Source organism: Nanorana parkeri, unplaced genomic scaffold (assembly GCF_000935625.1).
Source record: "Nanorana parkeri isolate BGI_ZX_2015 unplaced genomic scaffold, ASM93562v1 scaffold1440, whole genome shotgun sequence".
Taxonomy (NCBI): Eukaryota; Metazoa; Chordata; class Amphibia; order Anura; family Dicroglossidae; genus Nanorana; species Nanorana parkeri.
Window position 1 is genome coordinate 384,646 of NW_017307708.1, and position 15,946 is coordinate 400,591.

A 15,946-nucleotide genomic window follows, 5' to 3' on the forward strand; every position below is an offset into this window, starting at 1 on the left:
GTTTTTTCTATCTGCCCAGACCATCTACCTGCATGAGAATTTGCTTTCGTTCAATCCTTCTGACATGGTGTCTCAAAACCTGCCAGTAGCCTGATACATTGTATCTGCCTGCCAGATGCTGTCATCAGTAAGGCTGGGTTCACACATAGGCAATAGGGATGGTCCGCCGGTTGGATTCAAACATGAGTTCAAATCGAACATCGGCCGTTCGAGCGTTCGCGGAACTTTATGGGATGTTCGTGGTCTGTTCGACCGCGCAACGTCCCATACTGCAAAGAGCCCCCAGAAGCTCTAATTGGTTAAAAACTTGCACCTGACCCGAGGTTAGGTGCAAGACTTTGCCCAATCAGGGCTCAGTACTCATTTGAAGCCATGATTGGGCAAAGTCATGATCACTCTGCCCAATCATGTCTCGCCTATCATTTAGTCTGTTCCATAGCGCAGAACACTCAATCTTCCCTCGCCTATCATATGCCGGCAAACTACAGAATTGCGCGGAGCTAGCTGTCACCGCTAGCTCCGCCCAAATGTTTATGTTTTGTCGGCATCTGTCAAAATGCCATTATGCGGCGGGGAGCGGACAGGACTGCGGCCGGCGTTTCTTTTTTAAAATTACTATTTCTATTTATTTTTTATTGTTTCATTTTTTATTTCGTCGTCATCGTAAACAATGCTGGGCGCCATGATTGACCATGGATTATGTCGGTGTATCCATTTTTTTTATTTTTTTGTTTTGTTTTTTTTTTTAAATAGAAGACTTGTCAAAAACATGTCTTTTGGTTTTTTTTTCAATTAAAGGATTTTATCAAAAGTCACTAAAGTAACTATTTTATTAAACCCTTTAGTGAATTGGTAGGGGTACAGTTACCCCTTACTCATTCACAAGGGAGGGGGGCGGCATCTGAATGCCCCCTTAATTAGAGGGGTACCCGATGCAAATAAGCCCCCTTGCCCGCAGACCCCGAGGCCCTTGTCCCCATCAGCACGGCCACATGCCGAGGGCATGTGGCCTGGCGTTGAAGGGGGGGACTCGCTCGTCCCCCCCTTTCCAGCCCTGCCAGGCCTATGCTCGGATCAAGGGTCTGGTATGGAATTTTAGGGGGGGACCCCCATGTCCCCCCCCCATTTTTGAGGGTGGAGTTCCTCCTTAAAATTCCTACCAGACCTCACTGGCCTGGTATGACTTTGAGGGGGAACCCCACACCCTTTTTTTTTTTTCACACGGGGTCCCTCCTAAATATTCCTACCAGGCCTTAAGGGCCTTGTATGACTTTTAGGGGAACCCTATGCTTTTTTTAAGAAAAAAATTGGTCCCTCCTAACATTTCTACAAGACCTAAAGGGTCTGGTATTGTTTGGGAGGGGGAATTTACACACACTTTAAGAGTACACACTTTAAGAGTAAGAAAAAAAATTTAATTTTTTTTTTTTTTTGAAATGTCAGTTTTGCTGCAGCAGGTTCTATACATCCTACATCCTATACATCCGACAGATCCTTCACTTCACATGGCAGGTTAAGGCGACCCCCAGGCACGATATTTGGCGTTTAAGTAATGTTAAAATCACTGCTCCTTTAAAAATGTTTTTTTTGTTGGTTTGTTTTTTTCCTTGATTCCTGTCCCCCAGGGCAGTACCCGGACCCCCATACACCTTTTATGGACAATAACTTGCATATAAGCCCCCTTAAAGGGGACAATCATTTTCGAAAGTTCGACCCCCATTGACTTGTATTAGGTTCGAGTTCGTATTCAAACTTTTCGGCCGTTCGGGTGTTCAAATACGGACCGAACACGGGGATGTTCGGCCCATCACTAATAGGCAACAGCGTTTTTGTGCATTTTAACACTTTTTCAATGCAAATTTTTGTGCCTTTTTTATGCGCATAGATCAAATCATGCGTTTTTGTGAGCAGATTGTACTCATTGATATTAATGAGAACACGCACATAAAATGTGTGTTAAAACAAGCAAGAGCACAGCAAACATGCTCTTTTTGGGGGGTATATTTTTGAGCGATTTTTAGGGCAGGAAAAGCACTACAAAATGCTCACTGTGAACTAGGCCTATAGCATAGCCAAGGGCTATCAGTGAGAAAAGTCACGCCATGCTTCCCAATTCCCTTTGAAGTTGTCACTGTAAATGGCAATGTACTACTTAGGCCTCATTCATACGAGAATCAGCCAGCACGTACGGGTGCGGGTGTCCCGGCTCGGACGCAGACAGCAGCCATCTTGGCAGCGCACAAGGACGCTCACCCGCACCCGAACGGACGTGTAGGGCGGCCTACGGCCAGGTAGTCCCATAGAGAAGGACAGGGCTGCGTACTAATCACACGCAGTACCTTTCCTTCCCGGGAGGTGCCCGATACGGCCGTGCATGCAGCATGGAGCTGTACATGCCGGCCGATTCTCGTGTGAATGAGGCCTTAGGCTCTGCATGTTGGTGTGATTCCATGTCTGCTTTTGGGACATATAGGACCTATACAAAGCTCTATCAGTTTACTACTTACGCCTCAATCTGTTCCTTTCTTTGATGTGCTCCTGACATTGAGATCCATTAATTTAGTACTTGAAAAACTCTCAAAGGTGACCAGGAGCAGACAGCTATTTTTGACTGTATGATCATAGTTTTTGTACTAATTCCTCTTATGAAAATAAAAATTGTCAGCTATTGTAAAATATTTTACTTTATTAGTTCATAATATTTATATACATCATCTTTCATCACTGAAATGAACATTTCCCTTTATCTGAACAAAATAAACTTGCTGTTGCTTTCCTAAACTCTTGGTTCCTTATGCTATATAAAAGAGGATTCATGAAAGGAGTAAGGACAGTATACAACAGAGATCTCCAATTATTTTCAGGATGGAAGGGACCTCCTGCTGTAAAAATATACACTGTAACTAAAACACCACAGTGAGTGCACACAGTAACCAGGTGGGAGCTACAAGTGGAGAAGGCCTTCTTCCTTCCTTCTGAGGTTGAGATTTTCATAATGGTGATACAAATAGCAATGTAGGATAAAATGATAAATAAGAATGGTATAAATATAAGAAGGAAAGAAATGGAGAAGTCATGCCATTCAATTAATTCTTGGTTGGCTGAAGCAAGACTGAGGAAAGGAGCTAAGTCACAGAAGAAGTGATCAATTACATTAGACTGACAGAATTGTAGAGCAAAGATCAAATAAAATTCGCTTGGGCTTAAGAAGACACCAGCTGCCCAGGACCAAAAGGCCAAATGAAAGCACAATTTAGGCGTCATGAAAGAAGAGTAGCGTAAAGGTTGGCAGATGGCCATGAATCGGTCAAGAGACATGGCTGCAAGAACTATAGATTGGGTATAAACATATAGAGAATGTGTACAGTACTGGAAAAAACACCCAGTTTTTGTTATTGTTCCCCCCGCCATCAGAATGACATATAACATGTTGGGTACAATGTTTGTGGTGAACATGAGGTCCACAAGTGCCAGATGTTTAAGGAAGTAGAACATGGGAACTTGGAGCCGATGATCGAATGACACTAGTATAACGATGAGAAAGTTTCCAATAAGTATGACTATATAAATCAGAAAGAAGAAAATAAAAAGTAGAATTCTAAAGTTTTGAAGACTTTGGAATCCCAAAAGTAGGAATTCGGTCACCACGGTTTGATTCTCCTCACACATTTATTTCAACCTGTAATAAAACAGATGCCAGTTATCAGCATGGATGATTTTGTTTTAATTCATTCTCCTAGTAACAATATAATCAGCTGAATACTAAAAAAAATTTAAGTGTACCTCAATCCCCTCTGGGTGAGCTATATATTTTGCAGCGATTTTAACAAACTTGCAGATTCCTAAGTTCTGAAGAAATTGCTGTTGATTTCACTAAATCCTTGATGTAGTTAACCTTTATGGCTTATCTCACCAAAAAAAATGAAATTCTTATTGAAGGGGATGCCTAAAATGTTACTTGGATCTTAGTAAACAAAAATGAGCCAATCACAGAAGCAGGAAATGATAGTGTGGAGAAAAGGTTGCCATATTGCATTGACATTTTAGACAGTTGTACAAAATGAAAGTAGCTGCAGATTGAAATGGCAAGTCATCTTCAATAACATTAAATAACAAAAAAAATTTGTATCCTATACTAATTTATTTAATGAAAGTGGAGTTTTCTTTAAGATTTAATTATAGTGAGAATAAATAAAACTTGTGTTTGTTTTTGATGGAGTAGGGAAGAACTAGAATTTCTGTCTAAAATGCCCTCTTTGTCCATGCTAGGTAGATTGCCCCTCTCAATATGTCTCATGACCATTTATTGGTAACCATCTCCCCCAAGACAACAAGGCTCTGACACACTTGCCTTCCAGAGCACCACAATGCATGGTAACGCACTACCATTGCATTGGGAAAAACATGTAGCATTTTTTTTTGTCTGTTCTGATGTGTTTGCAGACGATCCAAAATTAACTCAAGAAAAGTGTGAATGGGCCCCTAGAGTGACTTTTGTTTTAGAAAGGCACAAGCTAGTGAGTGGAGTGGGTGGCTTCAGGAAAATAACAGATGTGCTTTGACAGTACACATACCACATGAAGTCTGTGTTAGATGTTAAGATCAGGTTAATGGTTATAATTTAGACTTGAGGTTAATGGTTTTATGGGAGATTGTGCTTTGCCCATGCAGGGCAAAACAACAGGTTCACTTAGCTGCTGCTCTCCCAAGCTTTATATTGTTATTATTGTTATTCAAACCTATTATTCCTATAGCCATTGCTGAGAAATACAATTTTTATCTCTTCACTGATTTTGGACTGGGAGTTTCCAAGGATTTATAATATCATTTAACTGATGGGATGCACATCCTTAATGTGTACAATGCTATCTTAGTTAGTCAGGAATTACCATGGTGCAGCTTACACAGGGCATCCTCCTGGTGGCTGAATTAGGGGTGAGGAACCAAAAGAAATATGAATATGGAGGGTTGTAGCAATTAACCTGATTGCATGGTCAAAACACTGCTTCACTTAAAATGTAGGTGTTATTGGAACACTATCGGGCCTACATGTTAACCCAAACAAAACAAAAGCACTAAATGTCTCTCTACCGCCTGTCCTTTGTGATTCCCTTAAGTCATCCTTTCCTTACGCATGGGTACCGCATGCTCTACCCTACTTGGGGGTTCATCTAACTCGGACATATGACACCCTGTATAATGCCAACTACCAAAAGTTGTTTTCTCACATGATCTCGCTACTGGGCTCATGGGCTAAACATCATATATCTTGGCTAGGCAGAATCACAGCAGTGAAGATGTCTCTTCTTCCTAAATTTTTGTACTTTGCCAGAGTTCTACGTATACCTACACCAGCCTTTAGGCTACGTCTTCTCCTGCTCCATTCCCAGAACGGTTTTATACCGTTCCAAACTACAGGGTGGCCTGGGACTCCCTCTCTTTCAAAAAGTATTATGCGGCTGCACAGATGGTGCCCCTAGTTACGTGGCACTCGGAGACGGAGGTCCCTCTGTGGGTCTCCGTGGAGGCATATCTGTGCGACCCCATACTCCTAAATAATGTACCCCAAGATGCGGAAAATTGTCACATGCCCAATCACGAAACATACACTTCGCTTGTGGGACGCCCTTAAGGTGACTCAGAAGTGGATCTCCCCTCACACCCCCCTTTCTATCCATACAGGGGAACCTCCTTTTTCCTCCGGGATATGAGAATCCAGCAGCCTTTTGGTAGATGGCGGGCACGTTCTCTGGTCCAGACTAGACATTTTTATACCTCAGCAGGTATTGTATCATTCTCAGAGCTCCAAGGGAAACACCAGCTTACCACTAGAGATCTTTTTCAATTTATACAGATTCAGCACTATTTGCAGCAGTGTGCTGGACTGAACCGAGACCTGACAGTTATGGCTCCATTTGATAAGTTATTGTTGCTCCACACACAGGGCCCAGGTCTTATTTCTCACCTGTATGCTTCTTTGATGGACTCCCTACAAAAGGACTTCCTCCCTATTCCCCAAATTTCGTACACGACCGCAAAGAGTTCTTCTAGCGTGCAGGCAGTGGAAGCGAACTATAAACTTTTATTAAGATGGTATTTGGTTCCTCTCCGTATCTCCCGTGCGGTTCCCTCCAGGTCTCTGTCATGTTTTCGAGGTTGCCAGGCTGATGGTTCCTTCATCCATATATTGTGGGAGTGTCCCAAAATTTGGCGCTTCTGGTCTAGGGTGTATCAGCTGATTTATACGGTCACGGGTCGTTCATTTCGCAAAAACCCGATCGAAGCATTACTTGGCAAAAAGTCGGTATCATAAACACGGACCCAGTTTAAACTGGTTCCTAATATTTTAACTGAAGCTAGGAGAGTAATTGCACGCTCTTGGTGTTCTACCACTGTCCCCTTTGCACAAGTCAAACCAAGAGTCTCGCAAGTCATGTTTTTTGTGAAACTGTCGGCTGTCCAGTCAGATACTCTACCTAAATTTGAATAAATCTGGGAGCCATGGATTGCTTCCTATATGTCACCAACCTTCCATCTAGATTCGTTCATTATCTAAATCCTTCACCACTCCCGCTCACCTTTCTACCCATTCAGCCCTTCCTCCCTACCCCCTTCCCTCGCGATGAGTCTCCTTCGCAAGATCTATGTTCGGGCAGAGCCTGGAAGGTGGCTTAGCCACCTCTTTTAAGGTATGCGATAGACGATAGTTCGGTTACAGTTGTATGTTTTAATATTTACTGCTCATATTTCTGTAATTATAAGCAACAATGTATGGTATCCATGTACGTCTAATTTTATTGAGCTGTACGTACAGCGTTTGTACTTTTGTATGAGCTATTTACGTTTGTTAAAAAATATATCAAAATTAATAAAATTGATTAAACAAAATGTAGGTGTTAAGTCCAGGTTAAGGGGAAGGCTACTACTGTCTTCCTTTAGGCGAGCCCTGAAAACTCATATCTTCTGGAAAGCCTATCCCCCCCTACCTAACAACTGAACTTTTTACTTTCTCAAACAACTTATCCCCACACAGCTACCACCTTTTGCATCATGTGGCCTTCTCTTTTAGATTGTAAACTCTCATGAGCAGGGCCCTCCAAACCATCTTGAATTGTATTGTAACTGTACTGTCTTCCTTTATATTGTAAAGCGCTGTTTAAACTATATATATGTAAAGCGCTGTTTAGCACTATATAAATCCTGTATAATAATAAGGCTTGGCTCACATTTTTTGTGTTACAGATGGGCTCAAAGCCAGCAAGGCTCCATTCACACCTAGGCATTTTTTAGCTCCTTTCCCTAAGCATGACAACTCTCAACAAGAGGAATCCCATTGTTTTCAACAACTCCTGTTGACACCTGAGTGTTTTTTCCATAGTCCCGTGAATCTTTTTTGGGGCAGAATTATGTGTTTTGGTCTCATAGACTTAAATGGGAGCTCTTGAAAAACACTTGACAAAATGCATGTTTACTCATTCGCTCTCATTCGAAGGTCTATGAGGCCAAAAATGCCGTTTCTGCTCCTGTACTACAAGTCGCACATAAAACGCTTTAAAAACACACGTACAAAAGAGAGAAAAAGCCCCTAAATCACCTGGTTTTGCTCATGCTTACAGTATGTGTGCATGGGGCCTAAATGAGCCATTGTATGAGAAAAAGCTTCAATAAAAGCTGCTAGTGCTAAAAAATGTATTGAAATTCCACTTTTACAACTAAACAATATGGTGCAACAATTGTGAATCTATATATGTTTCAAACAAGTCAGATATCCATTTAGAGATACACATGTGTACTTACTATAATTCAGGTCCCAGATTTGATTAAAAGTTCAAGATTTATAATGAGATTTGCCTTAGTTCTTTAATTCTATAATCATGACAACTATAGCGCTATACTGTTAATGCTGTGTCTTCTGATCTTGTAGATAAAAATCCTCCAGTACAGTTAGCATGGTCTTTTATTTACCCTTCAATTCCAACTCAGACCCAATCAAACAGTTAATCGTATTTAAAAAAATCTGCATAGATCCCTTGAGTATAATTAGTTCATAGAAAACAAAACAATAACACCCTTACCTAAAGATGTTTATTCTTAATTTGCCAGTTTCCATATATGTAATGTTATAATGTGTTATTTGGAGCTGATCGGCTTTGACATTTTGAGGAGGAAGTGACACATATGTTTTAATTCTTTCTACACTACTTAGGATGCAGTATCCTCATTCAGTTGTAGCTGTAGGTAATTGTAAAGTTTGAAGTTTTTAAGTCCTCAAAATTAATCATCATGTTATTACAAATACTGTATATGATCAAAATAGAAAAGCTAATCACAGTACATAAATTAATTTGTACCTTCTGAAACAGGTCAGACTATAAATGTACTACATATACATGGCAATGGATGGCTACATTAATTAATACATTGATTATCACAAAGCTACAGTTTAACTTTTTAATTTAAAGCTAAGGTTTAATCTGCTTACATGACTAATGTAGAACAGATGTCCCAATTCCCTTGATGCCAAAAATTTCTGGAACCACCAAACTCCCCACTTCATCCAAATAAACCAGACTAACATAGAAGCCCTTTTATTATACAAAATATTAAATATGACAGAACTGTAAATTCAAGCATGAGGTTTCAAGGCCTTTTGAAGGCCAAAATGATTAACATGCTTAACTCTGTTAGACCCCCCCCAGCTGTACCACACCACCTCTGGGACAACCTGCACATTGACCCCAGACATATCCATATCTCAATTACCTATTCGACTAGTATATAACATCATGACTTGAGGACCCATACCAATACAGGTCCCCAGACATTAACCATAATTTAACTCTTTATTCCTTGTTTCCCTGAAGCCAATTGGCAAATGTACGCGGGTAGAGCCTGTAACGCCATCTTTCCTCATCCTCCCTCTTACTCTCCTCCGCATTTACCCTATCCAGATAAAATTTCTCAAGCCGAAGGAGAGTAAAAATATTAACATACTCACCCTTCCAGATCTTTCTCCACACTTCCGTTTCCAAGTGAGCCCCCAGTGGGCCCTCGAAGCACACGTAGACCTCACATTTTGCAGAGTTAGCTAAACGAATCCCGGCACCCCTGTGTTCCCATCGGATGCCTTATCCGACCTGTCAGCAGCAGTTGCTGCCACTGTTGGCGGCAAAGCTGCAGGGGCGGGAGTCAAAGACCCACGCACCAGCGGGGCCCCCGCCACTGGCCCCTCCGAACACAGCACCTCCTGTGCCGCACCGAACCCTACCACAGTCTGGACCACAGGCAGCCGAGGCTGCCAAACCGACACAGGGGAAGCCCCCATCCCTGGCTCAAACCACTGCAACAAGTCCTGTATACCCCCCAACAAATCCTGGATCCCTGGGATTGGCTCCTGCCCAGCGGGTTGGAAATCCGCTGCACCAAGAGCTCGGAGAGCCGTCCTCAAACCCACTTGAATATAAACCAATCCCACCCCCAACACAGAATGCAAGGAGGAAAGGAAAGAAGAGGAAAAACACTCAACAGGCTGCACAGAAACGCTCCCACAAGCCCGTTCTGGTTTCGCAACACCAAGGTCTTCATCCTCTGACACCGTCCATTGACTGAAAATTAATCTGGAGTGCGAGTGACCTTTTCTACATTAATTCATTCTCTGACACCATCACCTACCCTTCAGGGTAAGTGTCCGTGACCTCCTGGACATCACTGACCCGGTCCCCACCAGGTGACTGCCTGGCTGTTCCAGTGCTGGGATGGCTCCTGCAGGCATCTTCACCCTGCACAGGGGCGTGCAGGGTGCCTCTTCTTGATCCCTCGAGCGCAGCGCTGCTCGCAGGGGCCACGGGCATCTTCTTGGGCAGCCCCGCGGTCATCACAGCAGACTTCACGCAGCAAGGACCCCATCTAGAGCCATCGGCCGCACCAGGAGACATGCCGGAGCCCGCAGCAGGTACAGTCCCGCGCCGGGCTGCCTCCCCGACCAAAGCATCGTCTTGAGGGGAAGAGGGATGGCTGCTGAGCGAACACACCCACTCCCACGGGCTCCGCCAAGGACGGGGATTCCTCCCAAGCCTGTCACTGGCTGGAGCAGTATGGCAATTGCCAGCGGGCCTGGAGGGTCCCTGAACCCACTACGTCGCTGAGCCCTGGGTAAGGAAGGGGGAGTAAAGCGCTCCGGAGGGTAGGACCTCCGAGCACGTGGTGCCTCCAGCTCTGCGGGACAGGGAGCTGTGGCAGCTGACAAAATCCCACTGAACTGCTGCTTTAGCCAATCGAGCCACGTGTCAACGCTGCGGCCCACAAATCACCAAAAATCCTATCTAATTCACTCATCCCTGTCGTCTGCTTCACTAACAGGATCAAAAAGACTCCAAGGTCAAGAAGAACAAGGTCAAGGGCAAAGTTCTCTCTTCATCTGACGATCTCCGTCTAAAGTCAGTGAGACCCTCCTTCTCAGACCACCACGAAGGGTCCGCCCGAACATTGAACCTGACCAATTGGTAAGTGACCCTGTCCTATTAACAGGTATAAAAGTTGTCTAATTTATTTAGTGGGGGACCCATTAGTCAGGAATTGACTCACGCTTAGTTATAGGCTCAGAAATGTAGATATTTTTTTTTATGCTATTGACATGCTGTACAAATCCCTCCTGCATTGAAGATGTGTTGTTTGCTGCCTTGCTGAATAAAAGTGCAGGACAAACCTGCTTGGATGGTTCCTAGCAGTCCCTGTCTTATGCATAACTAGTCTATGAAATGTGACTTGGGGATATCGCTGTTTGCCAAGCATGCTTTACAGCAGCCGGATGCATGGGCTTCAGAAGCTGCACACCCCCTACACCTTGCCCAACTTCCCCCCCCAGCCATGTATCCTGGGCTCCACTGTCCCTCTTGCAGGCCTGGAACAGCCATGGCAGGTCTCGTTGGTAAGATGGGAGGGAGACCAGAGAGCATCCATTCGCTGATCTCTCCTCCAGTAGTTTAACCTAGAAGAGACAATTAATTCTTCACTTCTGGGTTCAGAGCTGTAATTCTCTGGCGACAGAGACTGGGAAAGACAAGGAAGTAGAAAGGTGACATTAGGGGTTCAATAGTTCCCTAATGTCTCCTTAAAGGAAGCCTAGCAAAACAAATGGCAAACGCACTCATCAACTCATAACCAGCTTTAAAGCTAGGTGCACATGGAAGGTCTTTATACAGTAGAACAGCAAAAAGTTTCTCAGCACACTCACCAGCCAGCATGCAAAAAAAAACAAAAACTGTCTAACCGCTAAGGTTAAAAACAGAGGTTTTAGATCAGGGGTCTCAAACTCAATTTAGTCAATGAGCAGGAATTGTAGATTGTACTATGTGGACTGATCATGTTACCATGTGGTCCTCTTAGTAGGAATATATTGACTCTCTATATTTTTTTATGGAGAAAAGCATGTACAGTAGCTCAATCAGAAAACACAGCACTGTCCATGTTGCCTCACTGGGCAATCCGACATATGTGTACTCCCTTCCTATACCTTAAACCAGGGGTCAAACTCAATTTAGTCGGGGGCCACTGGACAATTTTTTTAGACCCGTGGGGGCCGCTACTATATACGGTACCAGTTTTAATGTATGCACATGTTACAAGTGGCAACTGTCACCGATTCAAATTAATGATCGGGTGACCGCTGCTGCATGTAAACACCTGCACACTGCATGTAATCATATATAAAAGGATTACATGCAGTTAGGACTCAATCACTCTCCCTGGATACACGATTGTTTATCCAGGGATAGTGATTGTTTTTGCGGTATGCAGGCGTGTACATGCAGCGGCTGTCAACTGATCATTAACTTGAATGGGTGACAGTTGCTGCATCCCAGATAGCAAGTAATTGAGCTGCAAGTTTGAAAATGACTTGCTAAACTATTGCAGACTTGCCAAGCTTCACAATTTTGTTGCACAATTAAAGCAAGTCTGCATTGCAAGTCTCCAGTCCAGCGAGCTTGCAGAGCTCTTGCTAAGACCTGCAGGACTCTTGCTGTAGATTTGCTACAAATTCAAAAAGTGTCAACTAGAACTTGTGCTGCGAGTGTTCTGCAAGTCTACAACTTGCCAGGAATGTGTGCAGCAAGTTAACAAGAATTACAATTTAACCTTGGCACAAGTTTGTGGCAAGTTTTCCTTGCTATCTGGGATGTAAACGACAGATTAGGGATTCCTGCTGCAGGAAAACACAAGTTTGTAACACAGGAATCCCTAAATCGCACCTGAAATATAGGGGACCCCCCCATTCCAATTCATCGTTCCCTGGTTATCTAGTTGTGATTAGTAAGGTCTAGTGCAGACCTTACTAATGATCCATCATTCGGCTGGAGCTCAGAACTGACAGAGCTCCGGCCGGAGCTGACAGGTGCAGCTCTGCTGTCTGCATCCGACAGAGATGCAGACCGTGTAGCTGCTCCCGCAAGTCGGGCACGTGGTCCGTGACCATGTGCCCCACTTGTCAGCTGGCTGCGGGCCACATAGTACCGGCTCGCGGGCTGGAGTTGGCTGCATGCCGGTACTTTGAGACCCCTATTTTAGATACACGTTTTCTGCAGAATATGTGAAAGCCGCACTACCTTGTCAAGGCCCCTCTGTGTAGTGCGGTCCTAACTCTAACCTATGAGAGTGTCCATCTTGGAACACATGTAGCAAAAGATAAAATTGGGTGCAGGTTCACCAGGAGGCAGCCCAACCTCCTTAAAGGCACTTGTGACGAGGGAGCATGGAGCCGGCGTCCCGGCCAATCTGGAAGCCGGGAAGCGTGTAATGACTCGCTGCCCGGCTTCCTGGTTGGTCGGGAATCTGGCCAATCAGGAAGCCGGGAGCCATGTAATGATGCGGTGCCCCGCTTTCTGCTTGGCCGGGAAGCCGGCTTCATGCTCCCTCGTCACCTCGAGACGCGGGAGCATGGAGCCGGCTTCCCAGCAATCTAGGAAGCCGGGCGTCGGGAAGCATGGAGAGGGCTTCCCTGCTAATCAGGAAGCCGAGTGGCGGGTCTTTACACGCCGCCCGGCTTTCTGGTTAATCAGGAAGCCAGGTGGTGTGTCATTACATGCCGCCTGGCTTCCTTAATGGGACTTCCGGTAACGGTATCCGAAAAAAAGTACGGAGCAAAAATTATTAGTACTCGATACCGAAAAAACGATATCAGTGCATCCCTAGTTAACAGCCAATCAAAAAAAAATGCAAAATATGCCTGAAAGAAGATTGGTATTTGGGCTAAATAATTCCACTGAAGACAGTATTGTATAAGGGACCACTGTTAACCCCTGTGTTGCGATATATCTTAGTGGACTTTTTCAGACACACATAAATTTGCAAGAGAGACGGAGGTTTTGTTTGTTTGTTGATAGAAACTTGGTTCATACAATGGAAATGGCCAACAATACAGCCCAAACTGGTTTTACACAATGGGGTAGCCTGTCCTGTATTGATTTGTATCACAATGGGATGGTGATCGTGAATAGTCACGCCTAGCCTGGTCAAGACTCAAATCAAATCTTGACTACTGATGGCAATTTATGGTACAACGCTGCCGCCTAGAGGTGGGAAACTGTATTGCATTTTCCTAAAGGTCTAGGGGCGTAGCTTCCATTGTTTTAGGCAAGTTTTCTCTCAATAAAAAGCCAGTAGCTGAAAGGTAACCAGCAGTTCACCAGCCCAGCACTTCACAAGACCAGGGCTTCACAGGAGGGGGACAGTACGAGGGCGCTTCACAAGACAAGAGGACTTGCTTCAAGACCAGGATACTGCAACGAGAAGCCATTCTTCCTAGGCCAAGTCCTGCTCATCACGGAATTTATTGGAGCCTGCAGCCTAAAGCTAAGTACATTTTCAGTGTTTCCCCTCCTGTGAAATCATACATGTACTAGAAGATAGTGTAGTGGGTGCATGTGAATGTTTGTAGGAGCCTGTCTTGTTGATGTATTTGTTTGCTTTTCTTGTAACTAAGTTTGTACACGCAGCATTTTCGCCAAGTAAAGTACTTTTAATGCTACTGGGTCAGTTTCCTTGAAGTTTACTGCAAGAACAGACAACAAATAGAAATTAAAGTTTTGCCAAGCTTTACAGCTGGGCTCATCCTTGGGATAAGCTTGACGTCTCTGGGATTTGTAGTCCAGAGCATTACATTTGGGGGCTCGGTCCGGGATTGCAGTGAACTCAACTGAAACAGACTTGTCTTTAGGTTTTGTACTAGATCCAAGTTGGGACGTGTTGGCCAGGATTTGTACTAAACCCAGTTGTAAAAGACCTGTGTTTTCTGTAGTGTTTTCTGCTTGTGCTAGGGAAAATGCTGCGTAAATTGTTTAGGAAAAGCAAGACTGTAGATGTTTCTGGTGTCCAGGAGGGGGCGTGCAACCTGCGTGCCTGGGCCAGCAAGGCTGCAGATGTTTCTGGTGTTCAGGAGGGGGCGTGCAACCTGCCTGCCTGGGCCAGCAAGGCTGCAGATGTTTCTGGTGTCCAGGATTCTCTCATGAACTTTGCCAAAAGACTGAAACACCTCTTTAGTAGAGGAACTTTGGTGGGTTGTTGTATCCATTGTGAATGAATGCTTGGTATGAGTGTTATTAGTGGTTAGGGTACACTCATTTAATTTTTCCTGTGTGGTATCTGAAATAGTCCAGGGCGGAATGTGTTGCAATATATCTTAGTGGACTTTTTCAGACACACATAAATTTGCAAGAGAGACGGAGGTTTTGTTTGTTTGTTGATAGAAACTTGGTTCATACAATGGAAATGGCCAACAATACAGCCCAAACTGGTTTTACACAATGGGGTAGCTTGTCCTGTATTGATTTGTATCACAATGGGATGGTGATCGTGAATAGTCACGCCTAGCCTGGTCAAGACTCAAATCAAATCTTGACTACTGATGGCAATTTATGGTACAACGCTGCCACCTAGAGGTGGGAAACTGTATTGCATTTTCCTAAAGGTCTAGGGGCATAGCTTCCATTGTTTTAGGCAAGTTTTCTCTAAATAAAAAGCCAGTAGCTGAAAGGTAAAGAGCAGTTCACCAGCCCAGCACTTCACAAGACCAGGGCTTCACAGGAGGGGGACAGTACGAGGGCGCTTCACAAGACGAGAGGACTTGCTTCAAGACCAGGATACTGCAACGAGAAGCCATTCTTCCTAGGCCAAGTCCTGCTCATCACAGAATTTATTGGAGCCTGCAGCTTAAAGCTAAGTACATTTTCAGTGTTTCCTCTCCTGTGAAATCATACATGTACTAGAAGATAGTGTAGTGGGTGCATGTGAATGTTTGTAGCAGCCTGTCTTGTTGATGTATTTGTTTGCTTTTCCTGTAACTAAGTTTGTACACGCAGCATTTTCGCCAAGTAAAGTACTTTTAATGCTACTGGGTCAGTTTCCTTGAAGTTTACTGCAAGAACAGACAACAAATAGAAATTAAAGTTTTGCCAAGCTTTACAGCTGGGCTCATCCTTGGGATAAGCTTGACGTCTCTGGGATTTGTAGTCCAGAGCATTACAACCCCCCTGACTTAAGTCATGTTTTTTTTGTACAAAGAGATGCCTAAGATTTTGGCTTGGGAACAATCTTGACCTAAGAAATTCATGGGGAAGAACAACCAGGAGCATACCTACTAGAAACCAGAAACTAACCTCTACAGAGAGGAACAATTCAATAGTGGAAAAGAAGTGTCTGGCCATAAAGTGGGCACTAGTGTCCCTGAGGTATTACCTTTTAGACAGACACTTCTGATTCAATGCAGACCATTCTCAACCACAGTTAACGTCTTGGAACAAAGGAAACAATGTATAGCATGTGACTCCCTAAGTTGCTGCTTAAATTATTGGGTTCTTTAGTCCTTGCCAGTGGTGACCCATCCTCAACTGGATCCAACTCATCAACACACCAGAAGTCATGTCCACACATGCAGGGGTCACAAGATGGTTTC

At 44.1% G+C, this 15,946-nt stretch overlaps 1 long non-coding RNA gene across 1 annotated transcript in view; it reads left to right on the forward strand.

Annotated features, from left to right (window-relative positions):
• The window catches only part of LOC108798270, a 21,024-nt gene extending 9,565 nt beyond the window's left edge, over positions 1-11,459 (forward strand). Inside the window, exon 3 of the long non-coding RNA XR_001941939.1 lies at positions 11,448-11,459. This is a non-coding gene — a long non-coding RNA (uncharacterized LOC108798270). The remainder of the gene's footprint in view (positions 1-11,447) is intronic.
• The last annotated feature ends 4,487 nt before the right edge of the window (positions 11,460-15,946 follow it).